The sequence below is a fragment of the Thermobia domestica genome, unplaced genomic scaffold (assembly GCF_964235325.1).
Source record: "Thermobia domestica unplaced genomic scaffold, izTheDome1.hap1.1 HAP1_SCAFFOLD_128, whole genome shotgun sequence".
In the NCBI taxonomy this organism is placed as follows: Eukaryota; Metazoa; Arthropoda; class Insecta; order Zygentoma; family Lepismatidae; genus Thermobia; species Thermobia domestica.
The window spans coordinates 54385-74859 of record NW_027655893.1 but is presented as its reverse complement, the minus strand read 5'-3'; the positions used below and the strand labels follow the sequence as shown (position 1 = coordinate 74859).

At 35.5% G+C, this 20475-nt stretch overlaps 1 long non-coding RNA gene across 1 annotated transcript in view; it reads right to left on the bottom strand.

Moving 5' to 3' along the window:
• The window catches only part of LOC145676384 (uncharacterized), a 31582-nt gene extending 12017 nt beyond the window's left edge, over positions 1-19565 (bottom strand). Inside the window, exons 1-2 of the long non-coding RNA XR_014129387.1 lie at positions 19413-19565; positions 15867-16022 (exon numbers count right to left, since the gene is read on the bottom strand). This is a non-coding gene — a long non-coding RNA (uncharacterized LOC145676384). The remainder of the gene's footprint in view (positions 1-15866; positions 16023-19412) is intronic.
• Between the last annotated feature and the right edge of the window lie 910 nt (positions 19566-20475).

Genomic DNA, 20475 nt, shown 5'->3' with positions numbered 1-20475 from the left:
CTAATTCCATACATAACATTCGCAATTAATACATTTGTGCAGGCCGGAACTAAATATTCATCTTTTCTCCTCATGTATGGATACTAACCTAAGACCATCTCTGATATTGCATTAGCGTCAACTCCAACATTATGTGTCAACAAAGAACATTTGAATAAGATACGAGGGATCGCTCAGGATAATTTAATCGCAAGTTATAATAAACAGAAAAAATATTTTGACAGCAGACATCAACAAACTAATTTTGATAAGGGACAGAAAGTACTTGTATTCTTTCCCAATCGTCAAGTTGGGATACCAGAATCATTTTCATCCAAATACGTAGGACCTCTAGAAATTATCGAAAGAGTTAATCCTAATCTTTATAAGATCAAATTTCCAAATTCATATCGTCAAACAATACAGGAGATTTCAGTGGACCGGATTAAGCCATTTCATGAATACAGAGATCATATAGAACAAGAATAAATAACTTCATTTTATTTTCTACACGAGCGAAAAAAAATGCAGTACTCACCACTAAGAAAGAAAGAAATACAAAGACATGACTTCAGCAGATAAAAACACTCTTCATAACGATGCAAACATTCATTTCCTTTTTTTTTGTTTTATAAAAAGCTGATTCATTTATTTTACGGTGGACTGAAAGAATGCTGAGATCTGCATTTTTGCATTTAAAAGGCAACTGACCTTTACAAGAACAATCAACTTATAATCATACAACTTCTTCATTCTTTGAGCTAAATGGTGCCACCAACATAGAATATAAATATTCTACAGGACGTTCCAAAAGTTATGACCACTTCTACATTATACAGGATGATCAGGAATTCAGGACCATTATTACTATTGTCATTGACATTTAAAATTGGATTATTTTATTGAAATACATATCTTTAGTGTATATATTTTAGAAACTTTTAGACCTTATACAGGGTGACCAAGAAATCACGCCGTTCGAATCAGAAATTTCCAATGTAAATTATCTTTATATAACCGTATTAATTACAACTTTTTTAGTATTCCTAAGCCTTATTATTTTATACATATTCGCTCGTTACCAAACAAATCTAGAACGACCCGCATAGAAATTTCATCTCCTATTCCATTGGAAACATTTAATACCAATAATACAACTAAGGAGCAACAGCTAACACAGACTCCAACCCCACTTACTATAAGTGAATTAGTATATATTTATTGACGCCAAGCCAAAAACAGCCCTATCTCGAGGGAAATGAAGTATCATGTGCCATGTACGGATCCTGCCTGTATATAGGGACCACTTGTTTAGTGCTTCCTTTCGCTACCTTATTATTGCTCCGAAAAGTGATTTTTTTGTGTTGCAAGTGTTATTAATGTTTTAGTGTTTTTTGTGTTGTTGTGATACCTGTGTTGCCAACTCTCATATAAAGAAAAATAACCCTTCGGCTTATTTTTTAAACAAGCCACGGGGGTGTAATATCCTATGTGATGTCGTAAACAAGCAGTTCCACGCTTCAATGTTTACAAACAACACCACATGGTTCGGCAAGAGGATCTTCCACCAGAGGGACCTGTAATCACATGCAGACGACGGCTTCTGGCCCCTCCCATGGAGCAGAAGACGACATCGGAGCAACAGCGCCACCGCCACCCAAAAGGACCCTATAAATTGGATGGACGAAAGCAACTCGGGACCAGTTCTCTGGTGACCCTCCTCTAGTCTGCAACGGGACTCTTGGAGTAACCTAACCCCAGGCCTCTAGTCTGCTACGGGACTACGCCTATCCTATCTCCTGGCTTAGCCTGCTACGGGGCTCTGTCTGGGAATCCCAACCTCAGCCGCTTAGCCTGCTACGGGGCTCTGTTGGCAACTTAACCTGCCTCTGCTTGCTACGGAGCATTGGTTCCTTAACTCCACTCCTCTTAGCCTGCTACGGGGCTCTGTTGGAGATCCTGTCTGCGACCACTCGGTCAAAGACTACCTTTTACTCACCCTTTTAAATAGAGACCAAATTGTATAGTGTTTTGTACAAATACTCATATAGTGGATTTTATAATAAAACTGGTAGTGGGAGTCGATTCCGGACACTCTTTTTATTATCTGCTCTACCTCTTCCTTATATGAGACGAAATTACACAAAGTTTTACAATATTGTTGCAGCATATGTATTAGTCCTTCACCCCACCTTGTAAATGTTGTGATAATGATAATAATTAAATAAAAAGCAGGTGGATGAATATTAAGTCTATGGTAAGAGTTGCCTTGATGGCGGCCACGTTCAAATCCGCCATTTTGAATCAGACAAAGGTTTAAACAAAACGCATAACATTGACACCTTATTAATAGCAAATTTTATCATAAATCCAACGGTATAACCATTTTTGCTTTATCGTTAACCAACTTTTGTTATCGCATAAACAAGTTGCTAGTTTAAGGAAAAATGACCAAAGTGGAATTGAGCCATAATTGAACTTGGGCCTTTCTTCCAGAAAAGTCCTCAATTAGTACAATCAATATGTAGTTCAGAAAACAGTGCATGAGTTGCACAAATGCTCTGCTCACAGTGAGAACACCTGACAAAGGCAATCGAGTTACACTTGACACATTTGTCGTTAACAATTCCGTCAAAGCAGTAGTCGTAAAGAGCGATCCATTTAATTTCGTGCTGGTTAATGATAAAGCAAAAATGGTTATACCGTTGGAGTTATGGTAAAATTTGCTATTAATAAGGTGTCAATGTTATGCGTTTGGTTTAAAACTCTTGTCTGATTCAAAATGGCGGATTTGAACATGGCCGCCATCTAGACAACTCTTACCATAGACCTACTATTTATCCACCTGCTTTTTATTTAACACAAAGTTTACAAGATGGGGTAAAGGACTAATACATATGCTACAACAATATTTAATTTCCCTGTAACTTTTTACCAATTGCGCGTTATCAATATTACCGTCACCATTGTTCTTCGGATTAAATTTGCGCCTTAAATCATGTATCACATGACCCTATTCCTATTTTAAAAACTTAAACTTAATTCAAAATGGCGGATTTCAAGATGGCCGCCGTCAGGTATACCCTTACTATATGACTTCCCCATAGTCCTAATATGTACTCATATATTTGTTATTCACCTTTTATAGTTACAAGAGGTCTTACAGAGCTTTAACCTCCAACTGTATGAAGACTATTCTGTACTTCCATGTGATATTCTGGTAGCTGTATCTCCTAAACCCCTGGAGCTTCACACCTACAACTTCACTGAAATACTGACCACATTTAATACTACTTTCTCATATGTGTCTCAGTCAATAACTCGATTCACCGAAACGTGAGGTTTACTTGTCAGACGTAGAGCGTTCACCTCTGGTGCATGGTGTTCTTGGTTTGATCCCAGCTCGCACCAAGTGAGCTTTGTGGTGGACAAACACCATGTGCGTGGGTTTTCTCAGGGTTTTCCTGTTTCCTCCCACTTTCTACATTCCGCCATTTCATTCATTTCTCATCACCGTCTCCTTTAGCCTTTACCCATGGGACGTAAAACTTAAAGATTTCATTTTTGTAAACTCTGCTGCTTTATGATATGCCGTAAATACATCTACCTGGTAGGCAAAAGGATGAAATGAAATAGCACATCAAAGTAATCTACACCAGCATAAAGATGACATCCATTGTTAGCTACAGAGAAAAACCTGAAAAAAAGGTATAATTTTCTAGGAACATTTTAAACCTTCAACTTTCCTTTGCTTTTTTTGACATTATCGTGAAACGGTTTTGTCATAGCGGCTAAAGGAAACGTGGATCTACAGGAGTATTCGCAGCAATTGATCCAACTTTTGATTATCCAATTTGGGGCCACCATGGACCATAGCGAATAAATCAAGGATGCTTTGGCCCGGGATTACGTCACCTATTGAAATTTTGCTAATGCTTAACAGGGGCCATGCACGCTGGTGCGAATGAGTCAGAAGTACCTTGGCCCTACTATGACGTCATTGAATTGGGAGTTTTGGATAAGATGTTATGATAATTCTTTAAAATTACTAAAAATATGATCTTGATGATTTATTACGTTATGAAATAGTACAGGCTTACGAATGCTTTTTATTTTTCGTTCCCTTTTATGGCATAAAATTTGGAGTTTGTTATTTTTGATGAGATGGACTAACACTGATGCAAATGAAATCTTTAGTTTTACGTCCCACGATTATGCCGGCTAAGCTAAAGGAGACGGTGACGATGAGAAAGGAATGAAACTGTAGGAGAAAATTGGAGTATCCCGAGCATAATGTTGCCACCACAAAACTACTTTCGCGGGGTTTGAACCAGGGACACCCATACAGCAGAGGTGAACGCTTTACCACTGAGCTACCACACTCTTTACTGGTGCGAATGAATTAGAGGTATTTGGTTTGAGCTAATGTGTTCGTATGACGTCACTGAACTGGGATTTTACGCTTTGAGGTTATGATGGCTTGTTTCGTTCCCTTTTATGGGTATAAAATTTCCAAAACAAGGTTTGATTTCTTTCTTGATGACCTATTACATTATGAATTAGTAGACCCAGTAATAGTATAAATTAGTATTAGTATTAATATGAAACTCGAAAACCTTGGAGTTCCTCCGTGGCTAATTGGTTAGCCTATGCGCTTTAATGTGGGAGAACAGGGTTCGATTCCCGGAAGGAGCTTATGCGCTTCGGATTTCACCTTAATTAGTAGGTTTTATCCTCGTTGCTGAACGGCAGTTAAACTCAAAATCAACTTAGCTCGAAAACTTTGGGAGGAATACTTGATTTTTGGTTAAGGTATAGATTTCATTTACGGGACTTATGGGACTCGAACCACGATATTCAATTGTCAAAAAGTGTGTCCAGGAAAGCATACATTTATTTGAGACGCATAAAAGAGGGGCAGGGGTAATCCCGGACTTTGTTAACAATAATAATTTATATTGTATTCGTTTGTGGATTAAATAAAACTGTTGAAAAGATTTAAAAAGCTTCTTTGTGTATTGACTTATAATCATATGTTGAAAAAGAATCGTCAACTATAACGTGTTACATATTCTTACGCATTCTTTGTCATAGTAACGTTGGCATTGTTTGTTTGAACAAGTACGGTGTTTAATTGTCAAATATTGTGTAATGATTTACTTTGAAAAAATATATTCATTCTTTGAGAAGGAGGAAAGTGATGAGATGAAGTTATTTTGGACCTAGTTAGTACCTCTTGTTTTCGTCTGTGACGCCACATTTACGTTTTGCTTAAAACTGATTGGTTCATTGTAATAACGATTAATCATACTCATGTAACGAGATAACATTGAGGAGTTATATCTTATGAGAAAACAAGAACATTTACTTTGAAAGAATACATTCATTCCTAGAGAAGGTAAAAGAGGGAAGTGATGAGCTGAACCTAGTTACTACCTTTCGTTTCCGTTCTTGGATAAATAATAATGACATCATGAGTATAAGCTTTTATAGGGCATGGGTACATGAACGAACACTAAAATTTCATGATTGGTGGATTAATTTGGCAGAACCAAAGTCATGGTCTCCAGAACTAGTTTTAGTATTTGATCACCTAAAATTGCTAAAGATATAATTTGGGAAGGTTTCTAACCTCATGTATTTTCTTTATTACGTTATAGGCATGCACAGGCTAGATTTAGTTTCCGAAGATCATGAGTTTGATTCTCGATGATGGCTTATATGACTGATTTGTGCTGTTTTGGATTTATGCTCTACATAGACGTTGTGTGAGCTCCTCAAAGCGGAGTTTACTGTCACTTTATTTACATATAATGAGGATATGCGTACCTTAATGCACTCCTCTTAAGCTTTTTGATAAGAGAGAACCATGATACCTTAAGGTTACCTTCTTGGTCTTGGTGTTAGTTCGTGTAATTTATATCTTAAATAACATTGACGGTTTAGTTAAAATCATCATCTGAAAATATTTTAGCCAAAATTTTTCAGTGAGTGCAAAGAGGGAATTATTTCACAGTTAACCGTCAAACCTTATCAGGTTTTTAACTATTCGATTAACAAATAAACGGTTATTTATCTATTCGATTAACAAATAAACGGTTTTTAACTATTCGATTAACAAATAAACGGTTTTTAACTATTTGATTAAATTTTGAGTCACCTTATTTCCAGTTATTACAAAAGTTCAAGTGAAAATTAGAAACTGAAATTTCTAGAACTCAAAAGTTTAAAATCAAAAAAAATTGAACTGAAAAAAATTTTATAACTTGAAATTTTCAAATCACAATTTTCGAACTAAAAGAGTTGAAACCAGATTTTAAAACTAGAAAGTTGAAACTAAAATTTTCGCACAAAAAAACGAATTTTTTTAAATTCGTAATTTCAAATCAAAGAAAAAAATTCAAACTGATATTTTATAATTAAAAGTTTTCGAAACAAATTTGGAAAACTACAAATTTTCGAACCAAAAAGTTGAAATAAAAATTACGATTTCAATTTTTTCAAATAAAACAACTTCACACTGAAATTTTCGAACTAGAAAATGTATACTACAATTTTTCGAAACATGAAATCTAAATTTTCGAACCAAAAGAAGTTGAAACCAATTTTCAGAACTAGAAAGTTGAAACAAACTAAAATTTTCGAACAAAAATAAAATGATTTTTCAAACAAAAAATATCGAACTAAGATTTCCGAATTATAAGTTTCAACTTGTGAAACTAGAAATTTTATAACTTTAAAATTTCAAATTACAATTTTCGAACCAAAAAAGTTGAAACCAAATTTTAGAATTAGAAAGTTGAAACTAAAATATTCGAACAAAAAATGAAATCAAGATTATTTCAAACGAAAAGAATCAAACTGAAATTTTCGAATTAAAAGATTCAACCTATCAAACTAAAAAAATATGACGAAATTTACAAATCAAATTTTTGAACGTAAAATTTCAAACCAAAATTTTCGAACTGAAAGTTTAAAGTTTCGAACAAAAAATAATTCGAAATTTTCATACAAACTTTTTGGAAAAAAATTAAGCTGAGGTTTGAGAGTGATCACTTAATTAGATTACACCTTAGAAATAAACAGTTTACAACAAATGAACATTTTCGACTACATTTGCAATCTTAAATGAAAATGAAATCTTTAAGTTTTACGTCCCACGGTTATGCCGATTAGGCTAAAGGAGACGGTGATGATGAGAGATGAATGAAGTGGTGGAATGAAGTAAGTGGGAGGAAACGGGAGAACCCCGAGAAAACCTACGAGCACGGTGTTTGTCCACCACAAAGTTCACTTGGCGGGGGCTGGAATCGAACCCGGGACCCCAAGCACCAGAGGTGAACGCTCTACCACTGAGCCACCTTGCCCCCCTTGCAATCTTAAAATTCAAAGTGTAGGTCGAACTAGGAGTTACAGCTAGGGATTAACCAATTTTGGGAAAAGGTAACTTTTCATCAATAACTATCCTCTATTCAAGTTTTATAGTCATTAAAGTTTATCATTTCAGATAACGAGAAAACTCCATAAAATTAAAAAAATTAGCAATGATCTGTTTGGTCAAAACTCATTTCATAAGGCATAACCATAGCCGTTTACTGATTTTAAAATTTTAATTGTCTTGAAGAAATATTTGGGACTAAGTTTTTGAGACGATGAACCGTTTGGTAAGCCATAGCCGAATCGAGACATTGATATTGCTTGAAATGAAGTTTAATCAAGCTTTATCTCATCAGCAGCTCTAACTTACGAACCGTTTTAGTGAACTGTAATCTTTTATTTGTTTCAGATCAACGTCGAAGCGATGAGCTAGTTGGCCAGCCATAGTCGGACTTTTTTTTTTGTATCATCTTGAAAGCACGCAAAGCTCTTAGAACGGTTATAGGCGTTACGCTACGTGAAAATCCGAATCCCTACCACAGAACAAACATAAACGCATATTTTCAAGACCTTGAATCCAACCTGGGACCATTTTAAGAGAAGGTTACTTAAAACAGCGAATCTCATCCCGATGTGATCAATCCATCCCGCATAAGTGAAACGAACGTGTTAGCAAAATGCTAAGATGTGCAAATTGTTTCAGGCTGACATGAATGATCTATTGCTCTCTCTCTCTCGCTCTCTCTCCTGTGATAACAAAGTACATCTCAAGATAGGTTGAATGCTTGGATTTCGTAATGAAAACAAATGCGATTACCTTTGGCAAGGTCGGTTAAGATGATTTCTGCAAGTGTCAGCATCACCTGTACTTCCTTCAGAACGACAACGTTTCATGGAAAGACTGACGAATGAAGTTTACGCACTGTTGTGAAATAGCGATCCTTAATAGCAGATATTTATCGCAAACCGTAATTCAGAACCCTGGTGAGGGAAGAAATCAAACTGACATCACAAACACGATTTCAAGGAATCACTATTGCATTGCACGAAGCATACTGAGCTAACAAAAATGCAAATGCTACATTCTTTATCTATGACGAAACTAAAAGATTTCAAGTGCAGAATCAAGATATTTTTCAATGGAAAATCAATCAGTTTACAGTATAATGCCGTTTCAAAAGCTTGGCTGGGTCGATTAAACACATCCGGTTCAGAAGCCGCTGTGGTAAGTAACCTTTTCTTAAAATGGTCCCAGGTTCGATTCAAGGTCTTGAAAATATGCGTTTATGTTTGTTCTGTGGTAGGGATTCGGATTTTCACGTAGCGTAACGCCTATAACCGTTCTAAGAAGCTTTGCGTGCTTTCAAGATGATACGAAAAGAAGTCCGACTATGGCTGGCCAACTAGTTCATCACTTCGACGTTGATCTGAAACAAATAAAAGATTACAGTTCACTAAAACGGTTCGTAAGTTAGAGCTGCTGATGAGATAAAGCTTGATTAAACTTCATTTCAAGCAATATCAATGTCTCGATTCGGCTATGGCTTACCAAACGGTTCATCGTCTCAAAAACTTAGTCCCAAATATTTCTTCAAGACAATTAAAATTTTAAAATCAGTAAACGGCTATGGTTATGCCTTATGAAATGAGTTTTGACCAAACAGATCATTGCTAATTTTTTTAATTTTATGGAGTTTTCTCGTTATCTGAAATGATAAACTTTAATGACTATAAAATTTGAATAGATGATAGTTATTGATGAAAAGTTACCTTTTCCCAAAATTGGTTAATCCCTACCTGTAGCTTCTAGTTCGACCTTGAAATCCATTCATTAATTTTACACTTTGAATTTTAAGATTGCAAATGTAGTCGAAAATGTTCATTTGTTGTAAACCGTTTATTTCTAAGGTGTAATCTAATTAAGTGATCACTATCAAACCTCAGCTTAATTTTTTTCCAAAAAGTTTGTATGAAAATTTCGAATTATTTTTTGTTCGAAACTTTAAACTTTCAGTTCGAAAATTTTGGTTTGAAATTTTACGTTCAAAAATTTGATTTGTAAATTTCGTTATATATTTTTAGTTTGACAGGTTGAATCTTTTAATTCGAAAATTTCAGTTTGATTTTTTTCGTATGAAATAATCTTGATTTCATTTTTTGTTCGAAAATTTTTGTTTTAACTTTCTAATTCTAAAATTTGGTTTCAACTTTTTTGGTTCGAAAATTGTAATTTGAAATTTTCAAGATATAAAATTTTTAGTTTCACAGGTTGAAACTTTTCATTCGAAAATCTCAGTTCGAATTTTTTCGTTTGAAAAATCATTTCATTTTTGTTCGAAAATTTTAGTTTGTTTCAACTTTCTAGTTCTGAAAATTGGTTTCAACTTCTTTTGGTTTGAAAATTTTGATTTATTGTTTCGAAAAATTTTAGTTTACATTTTCTAGTTCGAAAATTTCAGTGTGAAATTGTTTGATTTAAAAAAATTGAAATTGTAAATTTTTATTTCAACTTTTTGGTTCGAAAATTTGTAGTTTTCCAAAATTTGTTTCGAAAACTTTTAATTCTAAAATTTCAGTTTGAATTTTTTTCTTTGATTTGAAATTTCGAATTAGCTGTGAAACAATTCTCTCTTTGCACACACTGAAAAATTTTGGCTAAAATATTTTGAGATGATTTTAACTAAACCGTCAATGTTATTTAACACTTTAGTCGCCATGTGCATGTATTTTATGCACATTTGGTCTGTTCCTGGGGGCCATTGCATATATCTTATGCACAATTTTGTTTTCTCCTGGAGGCCAAGGCATAAATTTAATTTTTTCTGTTTCGGGTCTGTCTTTTTTTATTCTTTGTTTGTTAAAAAAATATTTTGTTGTTCTATATATTTGATTATATTTTATGATGATTTTTGCGAAAATACGAGCGTGCATAAATTACATACACATGGTCCCTGGTATAAAATTGCGAAGTAAATTTTCATGTTATTGAAATTTACGATAAATTTATTTCAAAAGTTTGGCTAAATAAGTTCTTATACTGCTCGAAATTACAAAGTATTTGGAGATAACATTTCAAACAAGTACATTTTTTCTAGATATTTATGCTTAGCTTTTACAAACCAAGAGATAACAAATATTTTCTGATAAGAAAATGTGAGAACAAGTCACAGTTTATCTCAAGAGTTAGCAGGGAATATCACTTTTTTTTCAGTTTTTCAAACTTACAATGTGTTTTACAAAATACACAATCTTGGCAAATCGCTTTGTCCTCTGAACATCCGAGACACACGGTTAAAACATGCTTAGAGTGTTTAGCTGCATGTGCTCTTCCAAAGCTCTGAGACAGCTTGGTATAGCATTCTGTACAACGACGCCTTTTCTTATCTGATGTTTGGAGAATGTGTTTTCTTGGAGAAGGTTGTCCATCGGGATGAACTGTGTCTTCTATCTTCTTACGAAATATCAAAGCAAGGGAAAGCTTTTCACGAAAGTCAGTAATTTGGCAAGTTTCGCCCGTCACTTTTTTGAAAATTGCGTGCGCATTAACTATAGCCGTGTTAGCAAGTAGTTCTAATGCCACTTTTTTGTACCATTTCACTCCCTTCCGTGTTGTGATTGCATAAGAAGCCATCTGGTCGGATACATCAATATACAACTGCTTCGTTGTATTCCAAAATCATGGAAGATTTTTTTGCTGTACTTGTATGTAACTTCTGTTTTGGTTGGCACATCTTTGATGGAAAGAAATAAATCATAACGCCTTCACTTCCCAACAATCACATTGGTATTGTTTTTCAGAGCGATCATTTCACCTTTTTGGAGTTTTTCTGAAACTACAGGTTTTGTATTTCCTTTCCGTTTTTTCCTCAGGGTTCCTATCAAATATGTTTGATTGTTGTTGAGTTCGTGAGCCAGAGCAACACTGGTATAAAAATTGTCTGTGAACAACGTTCTACCGGCATTCAATAATGGACTCATCATTTTCATCACTATCTTCGTTGACACAGCTTGCTTTGTTGATTTGGCCTCCTTTCCTCTCTAGAGTTTTACGTACCAAGTGTATCCACCCTTGACATAAAGCTTGAATAATTTCAGTCCTTATTTGTGTCTCTTACCTGGTATGTACTGCTTGAAATTAAGTCTTCCTCGAAACGGTACCATTGTCTCATCAATACAGACATTTTATTCGGGCATGTATACAGTCTTGAATTTTTCATTCAGCATAGCAATAAGGCAACTGATCTTACTCATTGGGTTAGATTTGTTTTCCACTGATTCGTTATCAGAGAAATCAAACATAATACTAAGTAGTAGTTCAAACCGGTTTCTAAGCATACACTTACTAATATTGTTTTCATACAGTGGGCTTTTAGACCAGTATTTCCTGATATTTGGTTTTTTATCCAACCCCATCCATAAAATCAAACCTAAAAACTGGAGTATTTCACTCTTATCTGTATCATACCACATGGACAATCGTGCATGATGAGTTGACGTTTCGTTTTCAATGTAAGAAATAATACATTGCTCTGCGTATTTGTTCGTTTCAGGTATAATTAAGTCCAATACTGATTCATCAACAAATAGCTCATAGTACTTTACGACGTCTTTTGTACCTTGCAAAATGTCAATAACCTCGCCCGTCATACCACTATCGAAATTACATTGGAACTCGTGCAAGTTTCCAGACACTGGATACCACACAATTTCTTTTGCAGAACTAGTCCCAGATTCGGTTTCCCTTGGGTCTGTTTCGGAATCACTCAGTTGATGATCACTAAATATTGAATCACCATTCTCTGATCTGCATCTTCTTTTCCGGCGTGGCTTAAGGATATCTTCATATTCTTCACTGCTAGAAGAATCACTGATAGTCTTGGGTGGTGAAAAAGGAGGATCATCAAAATTAGTAATGTTACTAAATAAATCTTCACTCAAGTCACTCATATCACTTTCCATTCCTTGCAAAATATCTCTTATTGCGTCCTCGTTTGCCATATTGGGGTGAAAAAGAATTATTATACGTAACAGGTGCTTCTCACAACAGCGTAATGTTAACTGAAATGCACTACAATTTAGCTTCTAACAACAATGAACTTTGACTGCCTGCAGTGGTACCAACTTTTGAGTAATTAATGGCCTATCACTATATATTGTTCTCAGGGGTCAGTACTAAATATCCGTACATTTGTTTCAACGATAATTGTATAGAAAATTTGTACACAAGCCTATAATCAGTACAGTGAATCATGCAGAAAATATATGCACATGGCCCACAGGTAAAAACTTTTTGAGCATACAATTTATGCACATGGCCAAATAAGGGAAAATAGAAAAAATGTAGTTGGTCCCAAGAGGAAAATTCTGATTTTGACCCTTGGCGCTTAAAGTGTTAAGATATAAATTACACGAACTAGCACCAAGACCAAGAAGGTAACCTTAAAGTATCATGGTTCTCTCTTATCAAAAAGCTTAAGAGGAGTGCATTAAGGTACGCATATCCTCATTATATGTAAATAAAGTGACAGTAAACTCCGCTTTGAGGAGCTCACGCAACGTCTATGTAGAGCATAAATCCAAAACAACACAAATCAGCCATATAAGCCATCATCGAGAATCAAACTCATGATCTTCGGAAACTAAATCTAGCCTGTGCATGCCTATAACGTAATAAAGAAAATACATGAGGTTAGAAACCTTCCCAAATTATATCTTTAGCAATTTTAGGTGATCAAATACTAAAATTAGTTCTGGAGACCATGACTTTGGTTCTGCCAAATTAATCCACCAATCATGAAATTTTAGTGTTCGTTCATGTACCCATGCCCTATAAAAGCTTATACTCATGATGTCATTATTATTTATCCACGAACGGAAACGAAAGGTAGTAACTAGATTCAGCTCATCACTTCCCTATTTTACCTTCTCTAGGAATGAATGTGAATATATCTTTTCAAAGTAAATCATTACACAATATTTGACAATTAAACACCGTACTTGTTCAAACAAACAATGCCAACGTTACTGTGACAAAGAATACGTAAGCATATGTAACACGTTATAGTTGACGATTCTTTTTCAACATATGATTATAAGTCAATACACAAAGAAGCTTTTTAAATCTTTCCAACAGTTTTATTTAATCCACAAACGAATACAATATAAATTATTATTGTTAACCAAGTCCGGGATCACCCCTCCCCCTCTTTTATGCGTCTCAAATAAATGTATGCTTTCCTGGACACACTTTTCGACAATTGAATATCGTGGTTCGAGTCCCATAAGTCCCGTAAATGAAAACTATACCTTAACCAAAAATCAAGTATTCGTCCCAAAGTTTTCGAGTTAAGTTGATTTTGAGTTTAATTTCCGTTCAGCAGCGAAGATAAAACCTACTAATTAAGGTGAAATCCGAACCGCATAAGCTCCTTCCGGGAATCGAACCCTGTTCTCCCATATTAAAGGCGCATACGCTAACCAATTAGCCACGGAGGAACTCCAAAGTTTTCGAGTTTCACATTAATAATAATACTAATTTATATTATTACTGGGTCTACTAATTCATAATGTAATAGGTCATCAAGAAAGAAATCAAACCTTGTTTTGGTAATTTTATACCCATAAAAGGGAACGAAACAAGCCATCATAACCTCGAAGCTTAAAATCCCAGTTCAGTAACGTCATACGAACACATTAGCTCAAACCAAATACCTCTAATTCATTCGCATCAGTAAAGAGCGCGGTAGCTCAGTGGTAAAGCGTTCATCTCTGCTGTATGGGTGTCCCTGGTTCAAATCCCGCGAAAGTAGTTTTGTGGTGGGCAACATTATGCTCGGGATACTTCAATTTTCTCTCACACTTTCATTCCCTTCTCATCGTCACCGTCTCCTTTAGCTTAGCCGGCATAATCGTGGGACGTAAAACTAAAGATTTCATTTGCATCAGTGTTAGTCCATCTCATCAAAGGATAACAATCTCCAAATTTTATGCCATAACAGGGAACGAAAAATAAAAAGCATTCGTAAGCCTGTACTATTTCATAACGTAATAAATCATCAAGATCATATTTTTAGTAATTTTAAAGAATCATTATAACATCTTATCCAAAACTCCCAATTCAATGACGTCATAGTAGGGCCAAGGTACCTCTGACTCATTCGCACTAGCGTGCATGGCCCCTGAATAAGCATTAGCAAAATTTCAATAGGTGACGCAATCCCGGGCCAAAGCATCCCTGATTCATTCGCTATGGTCCATGGTGGCCCCAAATTGGATAATCAAAAGTTACATCAGGTGCTGTGAATACTGCTTCTACTGATTATAATGGAATCCAAACTGTATTCCCACCGGGAATAGAACCTAGCACCACGCGCACCCAAGGCAAGAGTGCTAGCCATTACAGGAAGTGTGAGTCATAAATCTTCAAATTATTGTATATCTGAAACTGCATTGTATTGCACGTTATAATGCATATATACTATAAATTATTTATGGCCTCAGGTATGTATGTTTCTTTTGTATGGACCTATATGTTTTGAAAGGCCATCACGTGTGCATTATTCTATGTATGCAGGAAGATATGGACCTACTGATCATAGTGGAATCCCAACTTTCTTCGATCAACTGTACCCGCATCGGAAATCGAACCCGGAGCCACGCACACTGAAGGAAAAAGTGCTAGTCACTAGACCAAGCGGGGTTCCTTTAAGTATCTATGAGCCAGGGCAAAATAAGAAAGAGAAAAAGATGTCCGCAAAGTCTAATTTGCAGACACCGTCCCAGTTTGTTTGATGTGAGAAAAAATATTTAAAAAAAAGTAAGTGAGAATAGTTGTCTGCTGGGATTGAGAAACCACATCCGGACACTACAAAGGTACTGTGACAAACAGAATTTGAAATTTTCTAATACAATTGCCAGTGTATTAATAATTTCCAGAAGTTTTAACAGTATTGTCATTTCTCACAAGTATACTATATAGTTCGTCATGCTACAAACAATTACAAGACGCTGACTTTTTAAGGAATATTCTTTCTATTGAAATTTAAAACTTCCAACATTTCGATATATTTGTGTAGACCATCCAACGCTGTACAGCACTTGGAACAGTGAGAATACTTAAGTAGGTAAAAATATTAGGTACAAAGCATTGAAATTTGTAAATATACTGAAAATTTGGATAAAGATATTCTTTCAATACTAAACTGGATAGTGATGTAAAAATAACTTACACATACTTTGGAGATGAACTAACTTTATCTCGTTTTATTCCTTAACATAAATGAGTGGTAAAAATCAGGTAATGAAAGGAAAACGTAACAGTTGAGGGTGAAACTGCGACCTAGGAACAGTAATAGACTATTCAGAAATAACATGAAAGCATTCTTGTAGACAGAAGAAAAACGCATTTAAAGAAAGCAGGCGTGTAGCAAATTGGGTTCTTACATTGTCTTTTTTATTGTCTGTAGGCTATCCTAATATAAACCAAGTACTAAAAAGAACACTATACTTACGAATAATTGCAGTCTTCAATGCTAACACTTAAAATTTGCTTTTCCCTATTTTTCCTCTGAAGTTGAACTGCATTGCTAGACATTGCTGATGAAATTTCACACTGTAGCATTTATTAGTCTCCTTCTGGATCCATCAAATGCGGATATGTAAGTATACTGAAACAAAATTTTACATCAATTAGTACTAGCAATATTTCGGTGATTGCTTAAAAATTATACCAACTTGTTTTCAACTTTTAAAAAAATCCAACAAAGTATTTTTCTTACTTCAACAGCAGTAAATTTCACTTGATGCATTATTACTAATGACATTCTGTAAGAGTTTCGTTTCAATATTTAGAATTTTCTTCCCAGTGGTACCAATAGTGTGGTTTCTGCAGCGGGCTTCCGGTTTCCAAGCTTTCTTATATTTCCTTTGTTTAAGCCAAAACCTTTCCATCGCCCAAATAAGGAATTTTACAGTAACGTTTCCAATATTTTGACTTTCGTGCACCCATCCTGAGAGAATTTTATACTTTCTGTTATGTAACTAGAATATATTTCCCTTTCTCTCTCCGTCTTTGGACAATCTCCTGTCATTCAAAAAGTACATCCACCTTGAAAGAAATGTATTTTCAAGAAATCTGAGCAACTGACTTGTGGCAGCAATAATTTATTTTACAATTCTTATAGAGGTTGTCAAAAATTAATGCGACAAACTTCGATAGGTGATTCATCACATCAAAACAAACAAACAAACAAAAGGTTCATGTGGACCTGAGGTCAAACGTATATAGTTTCGCAGCTACAGGCTGTCAAACCCGTGAAAAAAGGAACTTTAATGGTCTATAGTTCCACTACTACGGGACCGATCGCAGTCGGATCAACACATTACTTAAGAGGTAGTACATGCCCTATCCAAATATTTTTGTTTCAGAATCTTGCGGCACTTACAAATCAATTTTTATAAAGGCAGTTCGAGAGTACTCAGAAAACTTGAAATACTCACAACTGTCTATAAAAATTGATATGCAAATGCCGCAGGATTCCGAAACATGGATATTTATATAGGGCACGTCCTAGTTCTTAAGTGATGTCTTGCCCTGACTGTGATCGATCTCACAGTGGATCTATTGATCTTTAAAATTTATTTTCTTATGTTTTCGACAGTCTATAGCTCCATAACTATGGACTTTTGACCACTGGCGTCTGTGACACTCAGACGCCTTTACCCTGAAGCATCCCAGAATACCAAGAAAACTTGCCCAATTTGAGAGAAGGATGTGTGCACCTTAGATCCGACAGGGAGGGGCCATATAGAAAAAATATCAGTTGTGATCGCGATTTGAACGAGGACAACCCGATTCGTAGTCAGACGCACTACTACCTGGTTCAGAATGGCTCTACGCATTCATGAAAGGTGCAAAAAAAAAAAGTATGATTCTTTCCACGCCTAAAACCAAAAATAAACACAGGGACTGAGACTAAAAATCAGAACAATTCTTTGTTATCCCCGCCTCTTGGGAATTCCTTATCAAGGGCCATTTTATTACAGCACACATAAGTCATCGATACTCACAGCACAACTCCCAAAGTTACAAAAATTAATTAGAATTTAAAATTTTAGACAAAGCCTTTCTTTTCGAAACAAGGCAATACTGCGTAATTTTTAAGGGGAGAGGTGACACCAATGCTTATAATGTAAGTCTCCGTACATGAGTTATACGATATCAAGGGCTGCGGTGGCTCAGTGATAGAGCGTTCACCTCAGGAGTTCTTGATTCGATCCCAGCTCACGCTATGTGAACTTTGTGGTGAACAAACATTATGTGTGTGTGTTTTCTCGGGTTCTCCCGTTTCCTACCACTTTCTTTATTCCACCCTTTTCGTTCATTTCTCATAATCACAATCTTCTTCAGCCTAGCCGGCAATATCGTGGGACGCAAAATTTAAAAATAGAAGATTTCTACAATATCAAATGAAGAATAAATAAATTATATCGCATTACAATTGTTAGTATATATCGGAGCATTAGGCCTACTCGTCCAGACGGTTCTGCCAAATTTTGACATTCCTTGTGGCATATTTTCAGGTTAGCTTAGAGATTTGTATTTCTCTTAGGAGAGCATTCACTAAATGAGAAGCTCCATTACTACTTGCAGACTGGTTACGGGAGGGCTCTGTATAAATACTGTGTGGATGTATGGCATAAAAAGTACATAACACACGAACCAATTCGTGCTAGGTGGGCACTAAAAAACATAAATGCTATCTAACCGAGTCAGAGCAGGACCGCAGTGCGGGGTCCGAGTGGAAGGGAGGGAAGGCGTCCGTAGGGAGCAGGCGCGTCAGAGAAAACGAGGATAGTGGAAAAGCATACTTACACATAGATTACTTTCACTATTATTCAAAATTCATTTCAATATACTGTGCATTGACAGTAATTACGGGATAATTTTGGAACTGGGGGGCCAAAATCAGGTAAAATCACCATGTTTACAGAAGAAATGAGTTGATATGTTACATAAGTGTAATTACTAAATACTAGCATAGCACAACCCAACCTAAACTAAACTGAAATAAACTAACCTAACCTAACCTCGCCTAAACCATTAAAAAACCAGAAAATATAGGAAGAAAGTACGAATTTTAAGCAAAAAATTATGGTTCCCCAAATCCAAATGTACTAATCTAACCTACCCTAAACTAACCCAAACTAATCTAACCTACCTAACCATAAAAAATACAGAAAATATAGCAAGAAAGTACGAAATTTAAGCAAAATATTCTGGCCACCCAATTCCAAAAATATGCCTTAATTACTTATATACACACTCGCGTTCTCTCACGAAAAACGTTTCATATAGTATTTTACCTATAAATTTTATATTTAGTAGAAATGTCTGCTCGAGTGAACGCTATGTCGGCTTTTTGGGGCCCAACATTTTTGATTTAAAAAATTAGTCTTACTACCTTGTCAAATATTGGCTAAATTTGGTTAGGTTACGTTAGTTTAGTTTGGTTTAATTTAAGATATGTATAGTTTGCTATTTCGAACTAACTTAAATTTGTACCTACCTTCACGGTTTGCTTAGATCAGTCACATTATTATTCTTCCCAAATGTCTTATTATGACTCTTCCCAAATATAAGTACAGAGCACGGGCGACCATGTTGTGGTTTCAATGGGGAGGAGGCAAGTAAAGCGACGTTTCAAAAATAGTTTCAAATTTTGCTCTAACTAACGTAAAAATTCTATTGGGTTTTCGATATTCCCAAGTATAATTTCCTCTTAGGGGGCGAGCGCCGCACCTTGCTCCCCCCCCCCCCGACGGGACGAAGTACTTTGCTTAATACCACCTACTTTGAATTGTTTGCGTATGGACTGGCAATTTAACTTTAGTAATTTCTTATTATTTCGGAACACCTCACCATTGCATTTTCATTCTTTTCAATTCACAAATTATCCCTTTCTCCTGTAAACAACGTTTTTTTTTCCTACTTTTGGCTCCAAAGCTAACATTACGATAATTGTCAATAAGAGGAGACAATATATATATTTACTTACTTGTTTGGAATCCAACCTTTGATATCTTCATTACTTGACATATTTCGGTTAACTCTTCTGCTGGCTCCAACTAATATTGATATACTAACCACCACGAACCAAATCACCAGTACGACATTTGTTTGTTTTCAAAACTCTCTCTAAAGTTCAAAAACTTGCCCACTCGCGCTGCATACTACAGGTAATAGAATGACGTGTAAAAGACTTCCTAATGTTTTGTCTTAAATAATGTTTTGTTACCATTCTTTAACACACCAAGTGACGTCATATTACTCCCCTTGACGTCTTTTGGAATTTTATGACCAACATTTGACGGTGTTATGACGTAAGTGTGCTACTTGGGTAGGCAAAAAATATCCTTCTACTGTGTGCAGATGCTGTTGGAGAATATAACTTGCATAAACGCTTAATACGTCAATTAAATATATATAACAGTAACGTCACACATGACATCATACTGAAAATTGCACAAGGGTACCAAACTTGCATCACTCGGCAATCTGAAAGAGGACATTCCACTCCATAAAGAGATGCAAAGAAATTAATTTTATACCACATGTTGGGATCTCCCCACCCCCAAATCTTCTCTACTATATAATTCTATATGAGAGAGGGGGCATGGTGGCTCAGTAATAGAGCTCTTACCTCTGATGCATGAGGTCCCTGGTTCGACCCCGGCCAAGTAAATTAGTGGTGGACCATATAGTGTCCGTAGGTTTTCTCAGTGTATTCCTGTTCCCTTCCACATTCACATTTCATCGATTCATCCATCATCATTCATTTGCCTTAGTTTATCCGTCTCCCTTAGCCTAACAGGTCATAATCGTGAGACGTTAACCTAAAAGATTTCATTTTCATTTCATAATTATACATATATATTATACTACATCATACCTGAAACACAGAAGAAGCTACCAGATCCTTTCTAATGCCCTTCAATAAAATAACAACAAATCTAGTAACCACCTTGCAGAACACTAGTGCAGCATGAGAAAGTTTTCTTTGAAAGAAGTAATTTACATATATAATGAAAGGGCAATGTTACATGTTCATGTAGAAAGTA